This window comes from Tachyglossus aculeatus, chromosome 22 (assembly GCF_015852505.1).
Source record: "Tachyglossus aculeatus isolate mTacAcu1 chromosome 22, mTacAcu1.pri, whole genome shotgun sequence".
In the NCBI taxonomy this organism is placed as follows: domain Eukaryota; kingdom Metazoa; phylum Chordata; class Mammalia; order Monotremata; family Tachyglossidae; genus Tachyglossus; species Tachyglossus aculeatus.
In genome coordinates, this window is record NC_052087.1 from 38,021,466 (window position 1) to 38,042,345 (window position 20,880).

General features: G+C 51.5%; 8 non-coding genes across 8 annotated transcripts; all 8 read left to right on the plus strand.

Moving 5' to 3' along the window:
• Positions 1 to 2,016: 2,016 nt before the first annotated feature.
• LOC119944349 lies at positions 2,017 to 2,207 on the plus strand. Its single transcript, XR_005455837.1, has one exon. It is a non-coding gene; the product is annotated as a U2 spliceosomal RNA (small nuclear RNA).
• A 1,562-nt stretch (positions 2,208 to 3,769) lies between these two features.
• LOC119944314 lies at positions 3,770 to 3,960 on the plus strand. The gene has a single exon (XR_005455805.1). It is a non-coding gene; the product is annotated as a U2 spliceosomal RNA (small nuclear RNA).
• A 1,712-nt stretch (positions 3,961 to 5,672) lies between these two features.
• LOC119944242 lies at positions 5,673 to 5,863 on the plus strand. Its single transcript, XR_005455739.1, has one exon. It is a non-coding gene; the product is annotated as a U2 spliceosomal RNA (small nuclear RNA).
• A 2,673-nt stretch (positions 5,864 to 8,536) lies between these two features.
• Positions 8,537 to 8,727, plus strand: LOC119944277. Its single transcript, XR_005455772.1, has one exon. It is a non-coding gene; the product is annotated as a U2 spliceosomal RNA (small nuclear RNA).
• Positions 8,728 to 10,952: 2,225 nt separating this feature from the next.
• LOC119944289 lies at positions 10,953 to 11,143 on the plus strand. Its single transcript, XR_005455783.1, has one exon. It is a non-coding gene; the product is annotated as a U2 spliceosomal RNA (small nuclear RNA).
• A 2,076-nt stretch (positions 11,144 to 13,219) lies between these two features.
• LOC119944230 lies at positions 13,220 to 13,410 on the plus strand. Its single transcript, XR_005455728.1, has one exon. It is a non-coding gene; the product is annotated as a U2 spliceosomal RNA (small nuclear RNA).
• Positions 13,411 to 17,027: 3,617 nt separating this feature from the next.
• LOC119944219 lies at positions 17,028 to 17,218 on the plus strand. Its single transcript, XR_005455717.1, has one exon. It is a non-coding gene; the product is annotated as a U2 spliceosomal RNA (small nuclear RNA).
• A 2,251-nt stretch (positions 17,219 to 19,469) lies between these two features.
• LOC119944254 lies at positions 19,470 to 19,660 on the plus strand. The gene has a single exon (XR_005455750.1). It is a non-coding gene; the product is annotated as a U2 spliceosomal RNA (small nuclear RNA).
• Positions 19,661 to 20,880: the final 1,220 nt, after the last annotated feature.

The following is a 20,880-nucleotide window of genomic DNA, read 5'->3' on the forward strand; positions in this document are numbered from 1 at the left end:
GCGCTTACTATTTGCAAAGCACTGTTCTAAGCGCCGGGGAGGTTACAAGGTGATCAGGTTGTCCCATGGGGGGCTCACAGTCTTAATCCCCATTTTACAGATGAGGTAACTGAGGCCCAGAGAAGTCAAGTGATTTGCCCAAAGTCACACAGCTGACAATTGGCGGAGCTGGGATTCGAACCCATGACCTTTGACTCCAAAGCCCGGGCTCTTTCCACTGAGCCACACTAGTAAAATTAGCTCCATCTGGCCTGAGCTCCCCAAAGTCCCTCCTCCCCCTCCTCCATCCTCCAGCTTTTTAAACCATTTTGACACCTTTCTCACCTTCCTTCTCTCCTTTTCCATGCCCGTTCTGATCCTCAGGGACTTCAACATGGATGTCCCTGGTGATTCCTCTGCCGCTTGCCTTCCATCTCTCCCAAACCCTGTCCTCTCCCTGGCTTTCAGTATGCACTCAATAAATACGATCGAATGAATGAATGACACCACCTATATATATGTTTGTACAGATGTATTACCCTATTTTACTTGTACATATTTACTATTCTATTCATTTTGTTAATGATGTGCATCTGGCTTTATCTCTATTTATTCTGATGACTTGACACCCGTCCACATGTATTGTTTTGTTGTCTGTCTCCCCCTTCTAGACTGTGAGCCCGTTGTTGGGTAGGGGCCGTCTCTCTATGTTGCCAATTTGTATTTTCCAAGAGCTTAGTACAGTGCTCTGCACACAGTAAGCGCTCAATAAATTCGATTGAATGAATGAATGAATGAGATGGGAAGGATGGTAGTGTCGTCCACAGTGACGGGAAACAAGCCCGCAACCGTGGTGTCATTCATTCATTCATTGAATCAATCGTATTTATTGAGCACTTATTGTGTGCAGAGCATTGTACTAAGCGCTTGGAAAGTACAAATCATCATCGTTGACTCCGCTCTCTCATTCACCCCACACATCCAATCTGTCACCAAAACCTGCCAGTCTCACCTTCACAACGTCGCCAATATCCTCCCTTTTCTCTCCACCCAAAATGCAACCACGTTAGTACAATCACTCATCTTATCCCAGTGCTGTACCCATTAAGCACTCAATAAATACAGTGCTGTGCACATAGTAAGCGCTCAATAAATACGATTGATTGAAATACGGTTGAATGAATGAATGAGTGTGTGAAAGGTGCGTCTGCTGCTTCCACCAGCAGGAAAGGAGCTGGAGAGGCAAGGCAAGAGAGTGCTCAGTACACCACATTGCTTCTGTTGCTTAAGATCAAGTTTCATATTTGCTCTTATGAGTTAATATGCGTAATGTGTGGTGTGCTAAGTTAATTCTTCGTTCAAGGAGAGGGACTACGAATTCGCTAGAGAAGCAGTGTGGCTCAGTGGAAAGAGCCCGGGCTTTGGAGTCAGAGGTCACGGGTTCGAATCCCAGCTTTGCCAATTGTCATCTTTGTGACTTTGGGCAAGTCACTTCTCTTCTCTGTGCCTCAGTTCCCTCATCTGTACAATGGGGATTAAGACTGTGAGCCCCACACGGGACAACCTGATCACCTTGTAACCTCCCCAGCGCTTAGGACAGTGCTTTAAACCCACGGGATCTCCACCCCTTCCTCAGGCCCACCGGTATTCTGTCCAAATCCTCATCCTCTACTAATTTCCCTATGTGTAATTTCTTTTAATGTCTGTCTCCCCCTTTCTTTAAAGTAAACTCTCTGTGGGTGAGGGATTGTGTACCAACGCTGTGATAGGATACTCTTCCAAGCCCATAGTCCGGTGTTTTGCACCAAGTAGGCTCTCAGTAAATACAATAGATTGATCTCTTTCAGCTGTCAAAATATCAGCGTTTTTTTTTCTCTACCAGAGGAAATTTCCCCGCCTCTTCCTAGGAAGCGGAGGTGGGCGGGGAGGTGCAAATAAGGAGCCACTAAGGCACCATGGGAAGTGGGAAAACCGTGTCGTCATGAGCTGCAGAGGACCGGGAGAGGGAGGGCCAGGCGGAGCGCAGACAGTCCAGTTACCAATTCTCAACTTTCTGACCAAGATAAAGTATAGTAGCTGTTTTGGTTAGTTTAATATCCGATGCGATTTTTTTCCGAGGACAGAGTATTGAATAGATTTCTGTAGCGGAGGGTTGAAGCAGAGGTTTGTTCCGTCAATTCTATGTATCGACCTGCTATTGTAATACTTCCAAGAACGGTGCACCTCTCCACGGGTAGATCTACTTTTCAGTTTCTAAAGGCAGATATCAGTGAAAGCGGCTTTTATCCCTAGTATTTCGAATTGAGTTGATACTATTGTGAAATATGTTTTTTTCGGGGGGAGGGAATTTCAGAGTCAACGTGGTATTGGTTTGCTTCTTTTATTGCTGTGTTCGAGGCATCTTGTTTCTCGGTGTCTTAAATTGCATCGTCTAAAAAACGGGAAATAAAACTGTGAACCCCACATTGGCCACAGATTGTGCGCAACCTGATCAGCTTGATTTACACCGGGGTTTAGTGCGGTGCCTGGCCCTTCCCCTTCCTAGAATCCCTCTGTACCAGCGCCAACCGTCAGCCCTATCAATTCCCCTGCTCCCATTTGCCCTTCCCAGTCCTCACCTTCCCGGCTCTTTCCCTCCGTCTCCCCCATCCCCACCCCTCCCATTCATCTCCTCCCCAGGATCCCTCTGTACCAGCGCCAACCGTCAACCCCTCCCTTCCAATCTCCTCCCTCCCCTCCTCATCCCATCCCAGTTCTCCTTTCCCATCGCCACCCCTCATCCCCCTCTCCCCGCCAACTGATCCCAATCCAAACCCTCCCCCCCTTCCTCCTCCCTCCCCTCCCTCCACAGCTGCTGCCAAGTATGGCCTTTGGAACCCCCGCTCCGTTATAGGTAAGCTCCCTTTCATCCTGGACCCATTCCTTTTCCGCTCTCTCCTCCTCGCCAAAACCGAAACATGGCTCACTCCTGATGACACGGTCTCTTCTGCCACTCTCTCTAGTGGGAGAGTCTCTTTTTCTCTTACTCCTCCACACTCACCGGGAAAAGAGGAGGGTTGGTTTCTCGCACCCCAATGTCATTTTCGTATCATTCCTCCTCTCCCCAGTCTCCTCCAAGAGGCCTTCACTGACTCATTGCTCGCATCCTTGCCTGGCCTGGACTTTTTTCCTTCATGGGGATGGACCTCCACAGCCTACGTTCAAAGCTCTCCTAAAATCCTGTCTCCTCCAAGAGGCCTGCCCTGACTAAGCCTCCATTTCTCCTATCTACCCTCCTTTCCTCGTTTCCTGTGCATTCGGATCTAAACTCATTTGATCTCCGGCCCACCGGTATTCTGTCCAAATTCTCATCCTCCAGATGAGGATCAGAACGAATCAGTGTCATTCTGGACTGTTTCCTTTATTTATTGTTTCCCTTCTCCGAATCAATGTCATTTTACCTATTTTTCCTATGTGTAATTTCTTTTAATGTCTGTCTTCCCCTCTCTTTAAAGTAAACTCTCTGTGTGCGAGGGATTATCTACCAACGCTATCATAGTATATTCTTCCATGCCCTTAGTCCGGTGTTTTGCACCAAGTAGGCTCTCAGTAAATACAATTGATTGTCTCTTTCAGCATTTTTTTTTCTCTACCAGAGGAAATTTCCCCGCCTCTTCCGAGGAAGCGGAGGTGAGCGGGGAGATGCAAATAAGGAGCCACCAGGGCACCATGGGAAGTGGGAAAACCGTGTCGTCATGAGCTGCAGAGGAACGGGAGAGGGAGGGCCGGGAGGAGGAAGGAATTTAACATTGTCACTTCTTGGCTTTTTGGCTAAGATCTATTGTAGTATCTGTTCTTATCAGTTTAATATCTGACACGTTCTGTATCCGAGGACAACATATTAAATGGGTTTTTGGAATTAAAAGGTGGAGTAGAAGCTTACTCTTTTCGCTCTGCGTATCGACCTAGTATTGTAGTGTTTCCGGGAACGGTGCATTGCTTACTGGAGAGATCACTTTCTCAGTTGCTGAAGACAGATTTCAATGAGAACGTAAAGCTTCTTTTAATCCGTACTAGTTCTGTTTAGAGGAAAGTAGATTGGCCTGAGTTCTTTCCTTGTAAAAAGTATGTTTCTAGGGGAGGGAAGGCCTCAGGATCAGTGTTGTTTTGGCTTGCTCCTTTTATTGTGGGGTTTGGGGCATCTTCTCCATTGTTGTCTTAAGTTACATCGTCTAAAAAATGGGATCTCTCCATCGGTGTCTTAAATTACATCGTCTAAAAAATGGAAACTAAGACTGTGAACCCCACGTTGCCCACAGATTGTGCGCAACCTTAACAGTTTGATTTAAGCCGGAGTTTAGTGCAGTGCCTGGCCCGTCCCCTCCCTAGAATCCCTCTGCACCAGCGCCAACCGTCAGCCCTATCAATTTCCCTGCTCCCATTTGCCCTTCCCAGTCCTCACCTTCCCGGCTCTTTCCCTCCGTCTCCCCCATCCCCACCCCTCCCATTCATCTCCTCCCCAGGATCCCTCTGTACCAGCGCCAACCGTCAACCCCTCCCTTCCAATCTCCTCCCTCCCCTCCTCATCCCATCCCAGTTCTCCTTTCCCATCTCCACCCCTCATCCCCCTCTCCCCGCCAACTCATCCCAATCCAAACCCTCCCCCCCTCCCCCCTCCCTCCCCTCCCTCCACAGCTGCTGCCAAGTGTGGCCTTTGGAACCCCTGCTCCGTTATAGGTAAGCTCCCTTTCATCCTGGACCCATTCCTTTTCCGCTCTCTCCTCCTCCTTGCCGAAACCGAAACATGGCTCACTCCTGATGACACAGTCTCTTCCGCCACTCTCTCCAGCGGAAGAGTCTCTTTTTCTCTCACTCCCCCAGAGTCACCGGGAAAAGAGGAGGGTCGGTTTCCTTCTCGCACCCCAATGTCATTTTCGCACCATTACTCCTCTCCCTGTCTCCTCCAAGAGGCCTTCACTGACTCATTGCTCACATCCTTAACTGGCCTGGACTTTTTTCCTTCATGGGGACGGACCTCCAAGCCTACCTTCAAAGCGCTCCTAAAATCCTGTCTCCTCCAAGAGGCCTTCCCTGACTAAGCCTCCATTTCTCCTATTTACTCTCCTTTCCTCGTCCGCTGTGCTAATGCACAGATCCTAATGGATCTAAACCCATTTGATCTCCACTCCATCCTCAGGCCCACCGGTATTCTGTCCAAATCCTCATCCTCCAGATGAGGATCAGAATGAATCAGTGTCTTTCTCGTTTGTTTCCTTTATTTATTGTTTCCCTTCTCAGAATCAATGTCACTCTGGCTTATTTCCTTTATTTATTGTTTCCCTTCTCAGAATCAGTCATTTTCCCTATTTTTCCTATGAGTAATTTCTTTTAATGTCTGTCTCCTCCTCTCTTTAAAGTAAACTCTCTGTGTGCGAGGGATTATCTACCAACGCTGTCATAGGATACTCTTCCATGCCCTTAGTCCGGTGTTTCGCACCAAGTAGGCTCTCAGTAAATACAATTGATTGTCTCTTTCAGTGTTTTTTTTCCTCTACCAGAGGAAATTTCCCAGCCTCTTCCGAGGAAGCGGAGGTGGGCGGGGAGATGCAAATAAGGAGCCACTAGGGCACTGTGGGAAGTGGGGAAAATCGTGTCGTCGTGAGCTGCAGAGGAGAGGGAGAGGGAGTCCTGGGTGGAGCAGGAGCAATGGAGTTATCGCTTCTCGGCCTTTTGGCTAAGATCAAGTGTAGTATCTGTTCTTATCAGTTTAATATCTGATACGTCCTCTATCCGAGGACAACATATTAAATGGATTTTTGGAAGAGGGAGATGGAATAGGGGCTTGCTCCGTCCACTCCACGCATCGACCTGGTATTGCAGTACTTCCAGGAACGGTGCACCTCCCCCCGGGGAGATTACTTCTTAAATTTCTAAAAAAAGATTTGAGTGAGAATGAACAGTCCTTTCATAGCTTGTAGCCCTATAAGTTCTGTCCAGGGAAAAGGAGATTCGCCTGATACTGGTATAAAGTATGTTTCTTTGGGTGGGAGGGAGCCTCAGAATTAGTGTTGTTTTGGCTTACTTCTTTTATTGTGGGATTTGGGGTATCTTGTCCCTCGGTGTCTTAAATTACATCGTCTAAGAAACGGGAACCAAGACTGTGAGCCCCACGTTGGCCACAGATTGTGCGCAACCTGATCAGTTTGATTTACGCTGGAGTTTAGTGCAGTGCCTGGCCCTTCCCCTCCCCAGAACCCCTCAGTACCAGCGCCAACCGTCAGCTCTATCAATTCCCCTGCTCCCATTTGCCCTTCCCAGTCCTCACCTTCCCGGCTCTTTCCCCCCCTTTCCCCCATCCCCACCCTTCCTGTTCATCCCTTCCCTAGAATCCTCTGTACCAGCGCCAACCGTCAACCCCTCCCTTCCAATCTCCTCCCTCTCCTCCTTCCCACCCCACCCCAGTTCTTTCATCATCATCATCAATCGTATTGATTGAGCGCTTACTGTGTGCAGAGCACTGTACTAAGCGCTTGGGAAGTACAAATTGGCAACATATAGAGACAGTCCCTACCCGACGGTGGGCTCACAGTCTAAAAGGGGGTGACAGAGAACAAAATCAAACATACTAACAAAATAAAATAAATAGAATAGATAGGTACAAGTAAAATAGAGTAATAAATCTGTACAAACATATATACATATATACAGGTCCTGTGGGGAAGGGAAGGAGGTAAGATGGGGGGATGGAGAGGGGGACGAGGGGGAGAGGAATTAAGGGGCTGAGTGTGGGAAGGCCTCCTGGAGGAGGTGAGCTCTCAGCAGGGCCTTGAAGGGAGGAAGAGAGCTAGCTTGGCGGATGGGCAGAGGGATCGTCACCCCTCATCCCCCGCTCCCCGTCAACTCATCCCAATCCAAACCCTCTCCCCTTCCTCCTCCCTCCCCTCCCTCCACAGATGCTGCCAAGTGTGGCCTTTGGAAGCCCTGCTCCGTTATAGGTAAGCTCCCTTTCATCCTGGACCCATTCCTTTTCCGCTCTCCTCCTCCCCGCCAAATCCGAAACATGGCTCACTCCAGATGACAAGGTCTCATCTGCCACTCTCTCCAGCGGGAGAGTTTCTTCTCGCCCGGGACTCCGTTCCCGAGAGGCCCGACCACCCGCCCGCCCGCCATCACACCGCGTGGCTCCCGTTGCTCCCGGAAGGCTTCTCTCCTCCGAGCGCCGCCATAGATGCCCCCTGCTTCCACCCCCCCACCTCATTTAAGCGACCTTCCTTATAGTGCCCCCAACCCCCCTTCCCGGTCCTGACTGACTCTTCCCCTCCCCCCACCCTGGGAAAAAGGCCCTTGTTAGCACCAAGTTACATTAACGACAACCTCATTCGTACCTACTCAGCCCTCCTGTCCCGCCATCGACCCCCGGCCCACGTCCTCCCCCGGGCCTGGAATGGCCTCCCTCTGCCCATCCGCCAAGCTAGCTCTCTTCCTCCCTTCAAGGGCCCTACTGAGAGCTCACATCCTCCAGGAGGCCTTCCCAGATGGAGCCCCTTCCTTCCTCTCCCCCTCGTCCCCCCTCAATCCCCCCCATCTTACCTCCTTCCCTTCCCCACAACACCTGTATATATGTATATATGTTTGCACAAATTTATTATTCTATTTATTTTACTTGTACCTATCTATTCTATTTATTTTATTTTGTTAGTATGTTTGGTTTTGTTCTCTGTCTCCCCCCTTCTAGACTGTGAGCCCACTGTCGGGTAGGGACTGTCTCTATATGTTGCCAGCTTGTACTTCCCAAGCGCTTAGTACAGTGCTCTGCACACAGTAAGCGCTCAATAAATACGATTGATTGATTGATTGATTCTCTCACTCCCCCAGACTCACTTGGAAAAGAGGAGGGTCGGTTTCCTTCTCGCACCCCAGTGTCATTTTCGTACCATTCCTCCTCTCCCCTGTCTCCTCCAAGAGGCTTTCCCTGACTCATTGCCCACATTCTTGCCTGGCCTGGACTTTTCTCCTTCATGGCGACGGACCTCCACAACCTACCTTCAAAGCTCTCCTAAAATCCTGTCTCCTCCAAGAGGCCTTCCCTGACTAAACCTCCATTTCTCCTATCTACCCTCCTTTCCTCATCCCCTCTGCATTCGGATCTGAACCCATGGGATCTCCACCCCATCCTCAGGCCCACCGGTATTCTGTCCAAATCCTCATCCTCTACTATTTTCCCTATGTGTAATTTCTTTTAATGTCTGTCTTCCCCTCTCTTTAAAGTAAACTCTCTGTGGGTGAGGGATTGTGTACCGACGCTGTCATAGTGTACTCTCCCAAGCCCTTAGTCCGGTGTTTTGCACAAAGTAGGTTCTCAGTAAATACAATTGATTGATCTCTTTCAGCTGTCAAAATATCAGCCTTTTTTTTCTCTACCAGAGGAAATTTCCCCGCCTCTTCCGAGGAAGCGGAGGTGGGCGGGGAGATGCAAATAAGGAGCCATTCGGGCACCATGGGAAGTGGGAGAACCGTGTCGTCATGAGCTCCAGAGGAGCGGGAGGGGGGGGCCGGGCGGAGCACGAACGACGGAGTTATCGCTTCTCGGCCTTTTGGCTAAGATCAAGTGTAGTATCTGTTCTTATCAGTTTAATATCTGATACGTCCTCTATCCGAGGACAACATATTAAATGGATTTTTGGAGCAGGGAGATGGAATAGGGGCTTGCTCCGTCCACTCCACGCATCGACCTGGTATTGCAGTACTTCCAGGAACGGTGTACCTCCCTCCGGGGAGATTACTTCCTATGTTTCTTAAAAGAAGATTTTTAGTGAAAGCAAAAAGTTTCTTTTGGCTTGTATTCTTATTAGTTCTGCATATGCGGGTTGATGTTGTTGTAAAGTATATTTTATTGGTCGGGAGGGAGCTTCAGAATCAGTGTTCTTTCTGTTTGTTTCTGTTATTGTGAAGTTTGGGACATTTTGTTCCTCGGTGTCTTAAATTACATCGTCTAATAAGTGGGAACCAAGACTGTGAAGCCCACGTTGGCCACAGATTGTGCGCAACCTGATATGTCTGATTTACGCTGGAGTTTAGTGCAGTGCCTGGCCCTTCCCCTCCCTAGAGTCCCTCTGTACCAGCGCCAACCGTCAGCCCTATCAATTCCCCTGCTCCCATTTGCCCTTCCCTGTCCTCATCTTCCCGGCTCTTTCCCCCCCTTTCCCCCATCCCCACCCCTCCCATTCATCCCCTCCCCAGGATCCCTCTGTACCAGCGCCAACCGTCAACCCCTCCCTTCCAATCTCCTCCCTCTCCTCCTCCCCACCCCACTCCAGTTCTCCTTTCCCGTCGCCACCCCTCATCCCCCGCTCCCCGTCAACTCATCCCAATCCAAACCCTCCCCCCTTCCTCCTCCCTCCCCTCCCTCCACAGCTGCTGCCAAGTGTGGCCTTCGGAAGTCCCGCTCCGTTATAGGTAAGCTCCCTTTCATCCTGGACCCATTCCTTTTCTGCTCTCCTCCTCTTCGCCAAAACCGAAACATGGCTCACTCCAGATGACACAGTCTCTTGCGCCATTCTCTCCAGCGGGAGAGTCTCTTCTCGCCCGGGACTCCGTTCCCGAGAGGCCCCCACTGCTCCCGGAAGGCTCCTCTCCTCAGAGCGCCCCATAGACGCCCCCTGCTTCCACCCCCCCACACACTTAAGCGACCTTCCTTATAGTGCCCCCCCCAAACCCCCTTCCCGGTCCTGACTGACTCTCTCCCCCCCGCACCCCGGGAAAAAGGCCCTTGTTAGCACCAAGTTACATTAACGACAACCTCATTTGCACCTACTCAGCGTTCCTGTCCCGCCATCGACCCCCGACCCACGTCCTCCCCCGGGCCTGGAATGCCCTCCCTTTGCCCATCTGCCAAGCTAGCTCCCTTCCTCCCTTCAAGGCCCTACTGAGAGTTCACCTCCTCCAGGAGACCTTCCCACACTGAGCCCCTTCCTTCCTTTCCCCATCGTCCCCCTCTCCATCCCCCCCATCTTACCTCCTTCCCTTCCCCACAGCACCTGTATATATGTATATATGTTTGTACATATTTATTACTCTATTTTACTTGTACCTATCTATTCTATTTATTTTATTTTGTTAGTATGTTTGGTTTTGTTCTCTGTCTCCCCCTTCTAGACTGTGAGCCCACTGTCGGGTAGGGACTGTCTCTATATGTTGCCAGCTTGTACTTCCCAAGCTCTTAGTCCAGTGCTCTGCACACAGTAAGCGCTCAATAAATACGATTGATTGATTGATTCTCTCACTCCCCCAGACTCACCGGGAAAAGAGGAGGGTCGGTTTCCTTCTCGCACCCCAATGTCATTTTCGTACCTTTCCTCCTCTCCCCTGTCTCCTCCAAGAGGCCTTCCCTGACTCATTGCCCACATCCTTGCCTGGCCTGGACTTTTCTCCTTCATGGCGACGGACCTCCACAACCTACCTTCAAAGCTCTCCTAAAATCCTGTCTCCTCCAAGAGGCCTTCCCTGACTAAGCCTCCATTTCTCCTATCTACCCTCCTTTCCTCATCCCCTCTGCATTCGGATCTAAACCCACGGGATCTCCACCCCATCCTCAGGCCCACCGGTATGCTGTCCAAATCCTCATCCTCTACTATTTTCCCTATGTGTAATTTCTTTTAATGTCTGTCTTCCCCTCTCTTTAAAGTAAACTCTCTGTGGGTGAGGGATTGTGTACCGACGCTGTCATAGTATACTCTTCCAAGCCCTTAGTCCGGTGTTTTGCACAAAGTAGGTTCTCAGTAAATACAATTGATTGATCTCTTTCAGGTGTCAAAATATCAGCGTTTTTTTTCTCTACCAGAGGAAATTTCCCCGCCTCTTCCGAGGAAGCGGAGGTGGGCGGGGAGATGCAAATAAGGAGCCATTCGGGCACCATGGGAAGTGGGAGAACCGTGTCGTCATGAGCTCCAGAGGAGCGGGAGGGGGGGGCCGGGCGGAGCACGAACGACGGAGTTATCGCTTCTCGGCCTTTTGGCTAAGATCAAGTGTAGTATCTGTTCTTATCAGTTTAATATCTGATACGTCCTCTATCCAAGGACAACATATTAAATGGACTTTTGGAGCAGGGAGATGGAATAGGGGCTTGCTCCGTCCACTCCATGCATCGACCTGGTATTGCAGTACTTCCAGGAACGGTGCACCTCCCCACGGGGAAATCACTTATGTTTCTAAAGGCAGATTTTAGTGAAAGCAAAAAGTTTCTTTTGGCTCGTGTTCTTATTAGTTGTGCAAATTTGGGTTGATGCTGTTGTAAAGCATATTTCCTTGGTCGGGAGGGAGCTTCAGAATCAGTGTTCTTTCTGCTTGTTTCTGTTATTGTGAGATTTGGGGCATTTTGTCCCTGGGTGCCTTAAATTACATCGTCTAATAAGTGGGAACCAAGACTATGAACCCCACGTTGGCCACAGATTGTGCGCAACCTGATCTGTTTGATTTACGCCGGAGTTTAGTGCAGTGCCTGGCCCTTCCCCTCCCTAGAGTCCCCTGTACCAGCGCCAACCGTCAACCCCTCCCTTCCAATCTCCTCCCTCTCCTCCTCCCCACCCCACTCCAGTTCTCCTTTCCCATGGCCACCCCTCATCCCCCGCTCCCCGTCAACTGATCCCAATCCAAACCCTCCCCCCTTCCTCCTCCCTCCCCTCCCTCCACAGCTGCTGCCAAGTGTGGCCTTCGGAAGTCCCGCTCCGTTATAGGTAAGCTCCCTTTCATCCTGGACCCATTCCTTTTCTGCTCTCCTCCTCTTCGCCAAAACCGAAACATGGCTCACTCCAGATGACAGAGTCTCTTGCGCCACTCTCTCCAGCGGGAGAGTCTCTTCTTGCCCGGGACTCCGTTCCCGAGAGGCCCCCACTGCTCCCGGAAGGCTCCTCTCCTCAGAGCGCCCCATAGACGCCCCCTGCTTCCACCCCCCCCACACACTTAAGCGACCTTCCTTATAGTGCCCCCCAAACCCTCTTCCCGGTCCTGAATGACTCTCTCCCCCGCACCCCGGGAAAAAGGCCCTTGTTAGCACCAAGTTACATTAACGACAACCTCATTTGCACCTACTCAGCGTTCCTGTCCCGCCATCGACCCACGGCCCACATCCTCCCCCGGGCCTGGAATGCCCTCCCTCTGCCCATCCGCCAAGCTGGCTCTCTTCCTCCCTTCAAGGCCCTGCTGAGAGCTCACCTCCTCCAGGAGGCCTTCCCAGATGGAGCCCCTTCCTTCCTCTCCCCCTCGTCCCCCCTCCATCCCCCGCATCTTACCTCCTTCCCTTCCCCACAACACCTGTATATATGTATATATGTTTGCACAAATTTATTATTCTATTTATTTTACTTGTACCTATCTATTTTATTTATTTTATTTTGTTAGTATGTTTGGTTTTGTTCTCTGTCTCCCCCTTCTAGACTGTGAGCCCACTGTCGGGTAGGGACTTATGTTGCCAGCTTGTACTTCCCAAGCTCTTAGTACAGTGCTCTGCACACAGTAAGCGCTCAATAAATACGATTGATTGATTGATTCTCTCACTCCCCCAGACTCACCGGGAAAAGAGGAGGGTCGGTTTCCTTCTCGCACCCCAATGTCATTTTCGTACCATTCCTCCTCTCCCCTGTCTCCTCCAAGAGGCCTTCCCTGACTCATTGCCCACATCCTTGCCTGGTCTGGACTTTTCTCCTTCAGGGCGACGGACCTCCACAACCTACCTTCAAAGCTCTACTAAAATCCCGTGTCCTCCAAGAGGCCTTCCCTGACTAAGCCTCCATTTCTCCTATCTACCCTCCTTTCCTCGTCCCCTCTGCATTCGGATCTCAACCCACTGGATCTCCTCCCCATTCTCAGGCCCACCGGTATTCTGTCCAAATCCTCATCCTCTACTATTATCCTTATCAGTAATTTCTTTTAATGTCTGTCTCCCCTTCTCTTTAAAGACACCTCTTTGTGGGCGAGGGATTGTCTACCAACGCTATCCTAGTATACTCTTCCAAGAGCTTAGTACCGTGTTTTGCACAAAGTAGGCGCTCAGTAAATACAATTGATTGATCTCTTTCAGCTGTCAAAATCTCAGCCTTTTTTTTCTCTACCAGAGGAAATTCCCCCCCTTCGGAGGAAGCGGCAGTGGGCGGGGAGATGCAAATAAGGAGCCACTAGAGCACCATGGGAAGTGGGAAAACCGTCTCGTCATGAGCTGCAGAGGGGAGGGAGAGGGAGGCCTGGGCGACGCACGACCAGTGGAGTTATCGCTTCTCGGCCTTTTGGCTAAGATCAAGTGTAGTATCTGTTCTTATCAGTTTAATATCTGATACGTCCTCTATCCGAGGACAACATATTAAATGGATTTTTGGAGCAGGGAGATGGAATAGGGGCTTGCTCCGTCCACTCCACGCATCGACCTGGTATTGCAGTACCTCCAGGAACGGTGCACCTCCCTCCGGGGAGTTCTCTTCTTAAGTTTTTAAAGTCAGATTTTAGTGAGAAGAAAAGTACCTTTGTAGTTCGCTTTCTTCTCCCAGAAGTTCTGTTTAGGATGAAGAAGATTGGCCTGATTGTGTTGTAAAGTATGTTTCTGCGGGTGGGGGAAACCCTCAGAATCAGTGTTATTTAGGCTTGCTTCTTCTTTTGTGGGGTTCGGGTCATCTTGCCCCTCGATGTCTTAAATTACATCGCCTAAAAAATAGGAACCAGGACAGTGAAGTCCACGCTGGCCACAGATTGTGCACAACCTGATCAGTTTGATTTACGCCGGAGTTTATTTAGTGCAGTGCCTGGCCCTTCCCCTCCCTAGAGTCCCCTGTACCAGCGCCAACCGTCAGCCCTATCAATTCCCTTGCTCCCATTTGCCCTTCCCAGTCCTCACCTTCCCGGCTCTTTCCCTCCGTCTCCCCCATCCGCACCTCTCCCGTTCATCCCTTCCCCAGGATCCCTCTGTACCAGCGCCAACCGTCAACCCCTCCCTTCCAATCTCGTCCCTCCCCTCCTCCCCACCCCATCCCATCCCAGTTCTCCTTTCCCATCGCCAACCCTCACCCCCCTCCCCTCCAACTCATCCTAATCCAAACCCTCCCCCCTTCCTCCTCCCTCCCCTCCCTCCACAGCTGCTGCCAAGTGTGGCCTCTGGAACCCCCGCTCCGTTATAGGTAAGCTCCCTTTCATCCTGGACCCATTCCTTTTCCGCTCTCCTCCTCCCCACCAAATCCGAAACATGGCTCACTCCGGATGACACGGTCTCTTCCGCCACTCTCTCCAGCGGGAGAGTCTTTTCTTGCTCGGGACTCCGTTCCCGAGAGGCCCGCTCGCCATCACACCGCGTGGCCCCCGCTGCTCCCGGAAGGCTCCTCTCCTCCGAGCGCCGCCGTAGACGCCCCCTGCTTCCACCTCCACCCACTTAAGTGACCTTCCTTATAGTGCCCCCAACCCCCCTTCCCGCTCCGGTCCTGACTAACTCTCCGCCCACCCCCGCACCCCGGGAAAAAGGCCCTTGTTATCACCAAGTTACATTAACGACAACCTCATTTGCACCTACTCAGCCCTCCTGTCCCACCATCGACCCCCGGCCCACGTCTTTCTCAGTTTCTAAAAGCAGACTTTAGTGAGAACGGAAAGTTTCTTCTAGCTCGTATTCTTATTAGTTTTGTCTAGAGGGAGATTGGCCTGGTTCTGGTGTAAAGTAGGTTTCTTTGGATGGGAGGGAACCTCAGAATCAATGTTATTTCGGCTCGTTTCTTTTATTGTGGGGTTTGGGACATCTTGTCCTTCGGTGTCTTAAGTTACATCTTCTAGTAAGTGGGAACCAAGACTGTGAAGCCCACGTTGGCCACAGATAATGCACAACCTGATCAGTTTGATTTACGCCGGAGTTTAGTACAGTGCCTGCCCCGTCCCCTCCCTAGAATCCCTCTGTACCAGCGCCAACCGTCAGCTCTATCAATTCCCCTGCTCCCATTTGCCCTTCCCAGTCCTCACCTTCCCGGCTCCTTCCCTTCGTCTCCCCCTCCCCACCACTCCCGTTCATCCCTTCCCTAGAATCCCTCTGTACCAGTGCCAACCGTCAACCCCTCCCTTCCAACCTCCTCCCCACCCCATCCCAGTTCTCCTTTCAATTAATCATATTTACTGAGCGCTTACTGTGTGCAGAGCACTGGACTAAGCGCTTGGGAAGTACAAACTGGCAACATATAGAGACAGTCCCTACCCAACAGTGGGCTCACAGTCTAGAAGGGGGAGATAGAGAACAAAACCAAACATACTAGTAAAATAAAATAAATAGAATAGACATGTACAAGTAAAATACAGTAATAAATATGTACAACCATATATACATATATACTGGTGCTGTGGGGAAGGGAAGGAGGTGAGATGGGGGGATGGAGAGGGCGACGAGGGGGAGAGGAAGGAAGGGGCTCAGTCTGGGAAGGCCTCCTGGAGGAGGTGAGCTCTCAGCAGGGCCTTGAAGGGAGGAAGAGAGCCAGCTTGGCGGATGGGCAGAGGGAGGCCATTCCGGGCCAGGGGGATGACGTGGGCCGGGGGTCGATAGCGGGACAGGCAAGAACGAGGCCCAGTGAGGAGGTGAGCAGTGGCAGAGGAGCAGAGGGTGCGGGCTGGGCTGGAGAAGGACAGAAGGGAGATGAGGGAGGAGGGGGCGAGGTGAGAGCAGAGATTGATTGGTAGCCACTGGAGATTTTTGAGGAGGGGAGTAACATGCCCAGAGCGTTTCTGGACAAAGACAATCCGGGCAGCAGCGTGAAGTATGGATTGAAGTGGGGAGAGACACGAGGATGGGAGATCAGAGAGAAGGCTGATGCAGTAGTCCAGACGGGATAGGATGAGAGCTTGAACGAGCAGGGTAGCGATTTGGATGGAGAGGAAAGAGTGGATCTTGGCAATGTTGCGGTGCTGAGACCGGCAAGCTTTGGTGACGGCTTGGATGTGAGGGGTGACTGAGAGAGCAGAGTCGAGGATGACACCAAGGTTGTGGGCTTGTGAGACGGGAAGGATGGTAGTGCCATCAACAGAGATGGGAAAGTCAGGGAGAGGGCTGGGTTTGGGAGGGAAGACAAGGAGTTCGGTCTTGGACATGTGCCATCCCCCCCATCCCCCTCTCCCCGCAAACTCATCCCAATCCAAACCCTCCCCCCTTCCTCCTCCCTCCCCTCCCTCCACAGCTGCTACCAAGTGTGGCCTTTGGAACCCCCGCTCCGTTATAGGTAAGCGCCCTTTGATCCTGGACCCATTCATTTTCCGCTCTCTCCTCCTCGCCGAAACCGAAACATGGCTCACTCCTGATGACACGGTCTCTTCCGCCACTCTCTCCAGCGGAAGAGTCTCTTTTTCTCTCACTCCCCCAGACTTACCAGGAAAAGAGGAGGGTCGGTTTCCTTCTCGCACCCCAATGTCATTTTCGTACCATTCCTCCTCTCCCCTGTCTCCTCCAAGAGGCCTTCCCTGACTCATTGCCCACATCCTTGCCTGGGCTGGACTTTTCTCCTTCATGGCGACGGACCTCCACAACCTACCTTCAAAGCTCTCCTAAAATCCTGTCTCCTCCAAGAGGCCTTCCCTGACTAAGCCTCCATTTCTCCTATCTACCCTCCTTTCCTCGTCCCCTATGCATTCGGATCTCAACCCACTGGATCTCCTCCCCATCCTCAGGCCCACCGGTATTCTTTCGAAATCCTCATCCTCTACTATTATGCTTATCAGTAATTTCTTTTAATGCCTGTCTCCCCCTCTCTTCAAAGTCAACTCTGTGGGCGAGGGATTGTCTACCAACGCTGTCATAGTATACTCTTCCAAGCCCTTAGTCCGGTGTTTTGCACACAGTAGGCTCTCAGTAGATACAATTGATTGATCTCTTTCAGCTGTCAAAATATCCGCATTTATTTTCTCTACCAGGGGAAATTTCCCCGCCTCTTCCGAGGAAGCAGAGGTGGGCGGGGAGATGCAAATAAGGAGCCACTAGGGCACCGTGGGAAGTGGGAAAACCGTGTCGTCATGAGGTGCAGAGGAGCGGGAGAGGTGGGCCTGGGCGGAGCGCAGCTGATGGAGTTATCGCTTCTCGGCCTTTTGGCTAAGATCAAGTGTAGTATCTGTTCTTATCAGTTTAATATCTGATACGTCCTCTATCCGAGGACAACATATTAAATGGATTTTTGGAATAAGGAGATGGAATAGGGGCTTGCTCCGTCCACTCCACGCATCGACCTGGTATTGCAGTACTTCCAGGAACGGTGCACCTCCCTCTGGGGAGATCGCTTTCTCAGTTTCTAAATGCAGACTTCAGTGAAAAGTTTCTTTTAGGTCGTATTACTTTTCCTTAGAGAGGAGATCAGCCTGATTCTGTTGTAAACTATGTTTCTTTGGGAGGGAGCCTCAGAATCAATGTTTTTTTGGTTTGTTTCTCTTATTGTGGGGTGTGGGACGGACATCTTGCCCCTCGATGTCTTAAATTACATCACCTAAAAATTGGGAACCAAGACTGTGAAGCCCACGTTGGCCACTGATTGTGCGCAACCTGATATGTCTGATTTACGCTGGAGTTTAGTGCAGTGCCTGGCCCTTCTCCTCCCTAGAGTCCCTCTGTACCAGCGCCAACCGTCAGCCCTATCAATTCCCCTGCTCCCATTTGCCCTTCCCAGTCCTCACCTTCCCGGCTCTTTCCCTCCGTCTCCCCCATCCCCACCCCTACCGTTCATCCCCTCCCCAGGATCCCTCTGTACCAGCGCCAACCGTCAACCCCTCCCTTCCAATCTCGTCCCTCCCCTCCTCCCCACCCCATCCCATCCCAGTTCTCCTTTCTCATCGCCAACCCTCACCCCCCTCCCCGCCAACTCATCCCAATCCAAACCCTCCCCCCTTCCTCCTCCCTCCCCTCCCTCCACAGCTGCTGCCAAGTGTGGCCTCTGGAACCCCCCGCTCCATTATAGGTAAGCTCCCTTTCATCCTGGACCCATTCCTTTTCCGCTCTCCTCCTCCCCACCAAATCCGAAACATGGCTCACTCCGGATGACACGGTCTCTTCCGCCACTCTCTCCAGCGGGAGAGTTTCTTCTCGCCCGGGACTCCGTTCCCGAGAGGCCCGCTCGCCATCACACCGCGTGGCCCCCGCTGCTCCCGGAAGGCTCCTCTCCTCCGAGCGCCGCCGTAGACGCCCCCTGCTTCCACCCCCACCCACTTAAGCGACCTTCCTTATAGTGCCCCCAACCCCCCTTCCCGCTCCGGTCCTGACTGACTCTCCTCCCCCCGCACCCCGGGAAAAAGGCCCTTGTTAGCACCAAGTTACATTAACGACAACCTCATTCGCACCTCCTCAGCCCTCCTGTCCCACCATCGACCCCCGGCCCACGTCCTCCCCCGGGCCCGGAATGCCCTCCCTCTGCCCATCCACCAAGCTAGCTCTCTTCCTCCCTTCAAGGCCCTGCTGAGAGCTCACCTCCTCCAGGAGGCCTTCCCAGACTGAGCCCCTTCCTTCCTCTCCCCCTCGTCCCCCTCCCCATCTCCCGCATCTTACCTCCTTCTCTTCCCCACAGTACCTGTATATATGTATATATGTTTGTACAAATTTATTACTCTATTTTACTTATACCTATCTTTTCTATGTATTTTATTTTGTTAGTATGTTTGGTTTTGTTCTCTGTCTCCCCCTTCTAGACTGTGAGCCCACTGTTGGGTAGGGACTGGCTCTATATGTTGCCAGCTTGTACTTCCCAAGCGCTTAGTACAGTGCTCTGCACACAGTGAGCACTCAATAAATATGATTGATTGATTGATTGATTCTCTCACTCCCCCAGACTCACCGAGAAAAGAGGAGGGTCGGTTTCCTTCTCGCACCCCAATGTCATTTTCGTACCATTCCTCCTCTCCCCTGTCTCCTCCAAGAGGCCTTCCCTGACTCATTGCCCACATCCTTGCCTGGGCTGGACTTTTCTCCTTCATGGCGACGGACTTCCACAACCTACCTTCAAAGCTCTCCTAAAATCCTGTCTCCTCCAAGAGGCCTTCCCTGACTAAGCCTCCATTTCTCCTATCTACCCTCCTTTCCTCGTCCCCTATGCATTCGGATCTCAACCCACTGGATCTCTTCCCCATCCTCGGGCCCACCGGTATTCTGTCCAAATCCTCATCCTCTACTATTTTCCCTATGTGTAATTTCTTTTAATGTCTGTCTCCCCTTCTCTTTAAAGTCAACTCTGTGGGCGAGGGATTGTCTACCAACGCTGTCATAGTATACTCTTCCAAGCCCTTAGTCCGGTGTTTTGCACAAAGTAGGCGCTCAGTAAATACAATTGATTGATCTCTTTCAGCTGTCAAAATATCCGCATTTTTTTTCTCTACCAGAGGAAGTTTCCCCGCCTCTTCCGGGGAAGCAGAGGTGGGCGGGGAGATGCAAATAAGGAGCCACTCGGGCACCGTGGGAAGTGGGAAAACCGTGTCGTCATGAGCTGCAGAGGAGCGGGAGAGGGAGGGCCGGGCGGAGCACGAAAAACGGAGTTATCGCTTCTCGGCCTTTTGGCTAAGATCAAGTGTAGTATCTGTTCTTATCAGTTTAATATCTGATACGTCCTCTATCCGAGGACAACATATTAAATGGATTTTTGGAGCAGGGAGATGGAATAGGGGCTTGCTCCGTCCACTCCACGCATCGGCCTGGTATTGCAGTACTTCCAGGAACGGTGCACCTCCCTCCGGGGAGATCTCTTCTTACGTTTTTAAAGTCAGATTCTAGTGAAAACGAAAGTATCTTTGCAGTTCCCATTCTTCTCTCAAAAGTTCCGTTCAGGAAGAAGGAGATTGGCCTGACTGTGTTGTAAAGTATGTCTCTTTGGGTGGGGGAAACCCTCAGAATCAGTGTTGTTTTGGCTTCCTTCTTTTATGGTGGGGTTTGGGACATCTTGTTCCTCGGTGTCTTGGATTACATCGTCTAAAAAAGGGGAACCAAGACTGTGAGCCTCACGTTGGCCACAGATTGTATACAACCTGATCAGTTTGATTTACGCTGGGGTTTAGTGCAGTGCCTGGCCCGTCCCCTCCCTAGAACCCCTCTGTACCAGCGCCAACATTCAGCCCTATCAATTCCCTTGCTCCCATTTGCCCTTCCCAGTCCTCACCTTCCCGGCTCTTCCCCACCCCCCTCATCCCCACCCTTCCTGTTCATCCCTTCCCTAGAATCCCACTGTACCAGCGCCAACCGTCAACCCCTCCCTTCCAGTCTCCACCCTCCCCTCCTCCCCACCCCATCCCACCCCAGTTCTCCTTTCCCATCTCCACCCCTCATCTCCCTCTCCCCTCCAACTCATCCCAATCCAAACTCTCTCCCCTCCCTCCTCCTTCCTCCCTCCCCTCCCTCCACAGCTGCTACCAAGTGTGGCCTCTGGAACCCCCGCTCCTTTATAGGTAAGCTCCCTGTCATCCTGGACCCATTCCTTTTCCGCTCTCTCCTCCTCCTCGCCGAAACCGAAACATGGCTCACTCCTGATGACACGGTCTCTTCCGCCATTCTCTCCAGCTGGAGAGTCTCTTTTTCTCTCTCACTCCGCCAGACTCACCGGGAAAAGAGGAGGGTCGGTTTCCTTCTCGCACCCCAATGTCATTTTCGCACCGTTCCTCCTCTCCCCTGTCTCCTCCAAGAGGCCTTCCCTGACTCATTGCCCACATCCTTGCCTGGCCTGGACTTTTCTCCTTCAGGGCGACGGACCTCCACAGCCTACCTTCAGAGCTCTCCTAAAATCCTGTCTCCTCCAAGAGGCCTTCCCTGACTAAGCCTCCATTTCTCCTATCTACCCTCCTTTCCTCGTCCCCTCTGCATTCGGATCGGAACCCACTGGATCTCCTCCCCATCCTCAGGCCCACCGGTATTCTGTCCAAATCCTCATCCTCTACTATTTTCCCTATGTGTAATTTCTT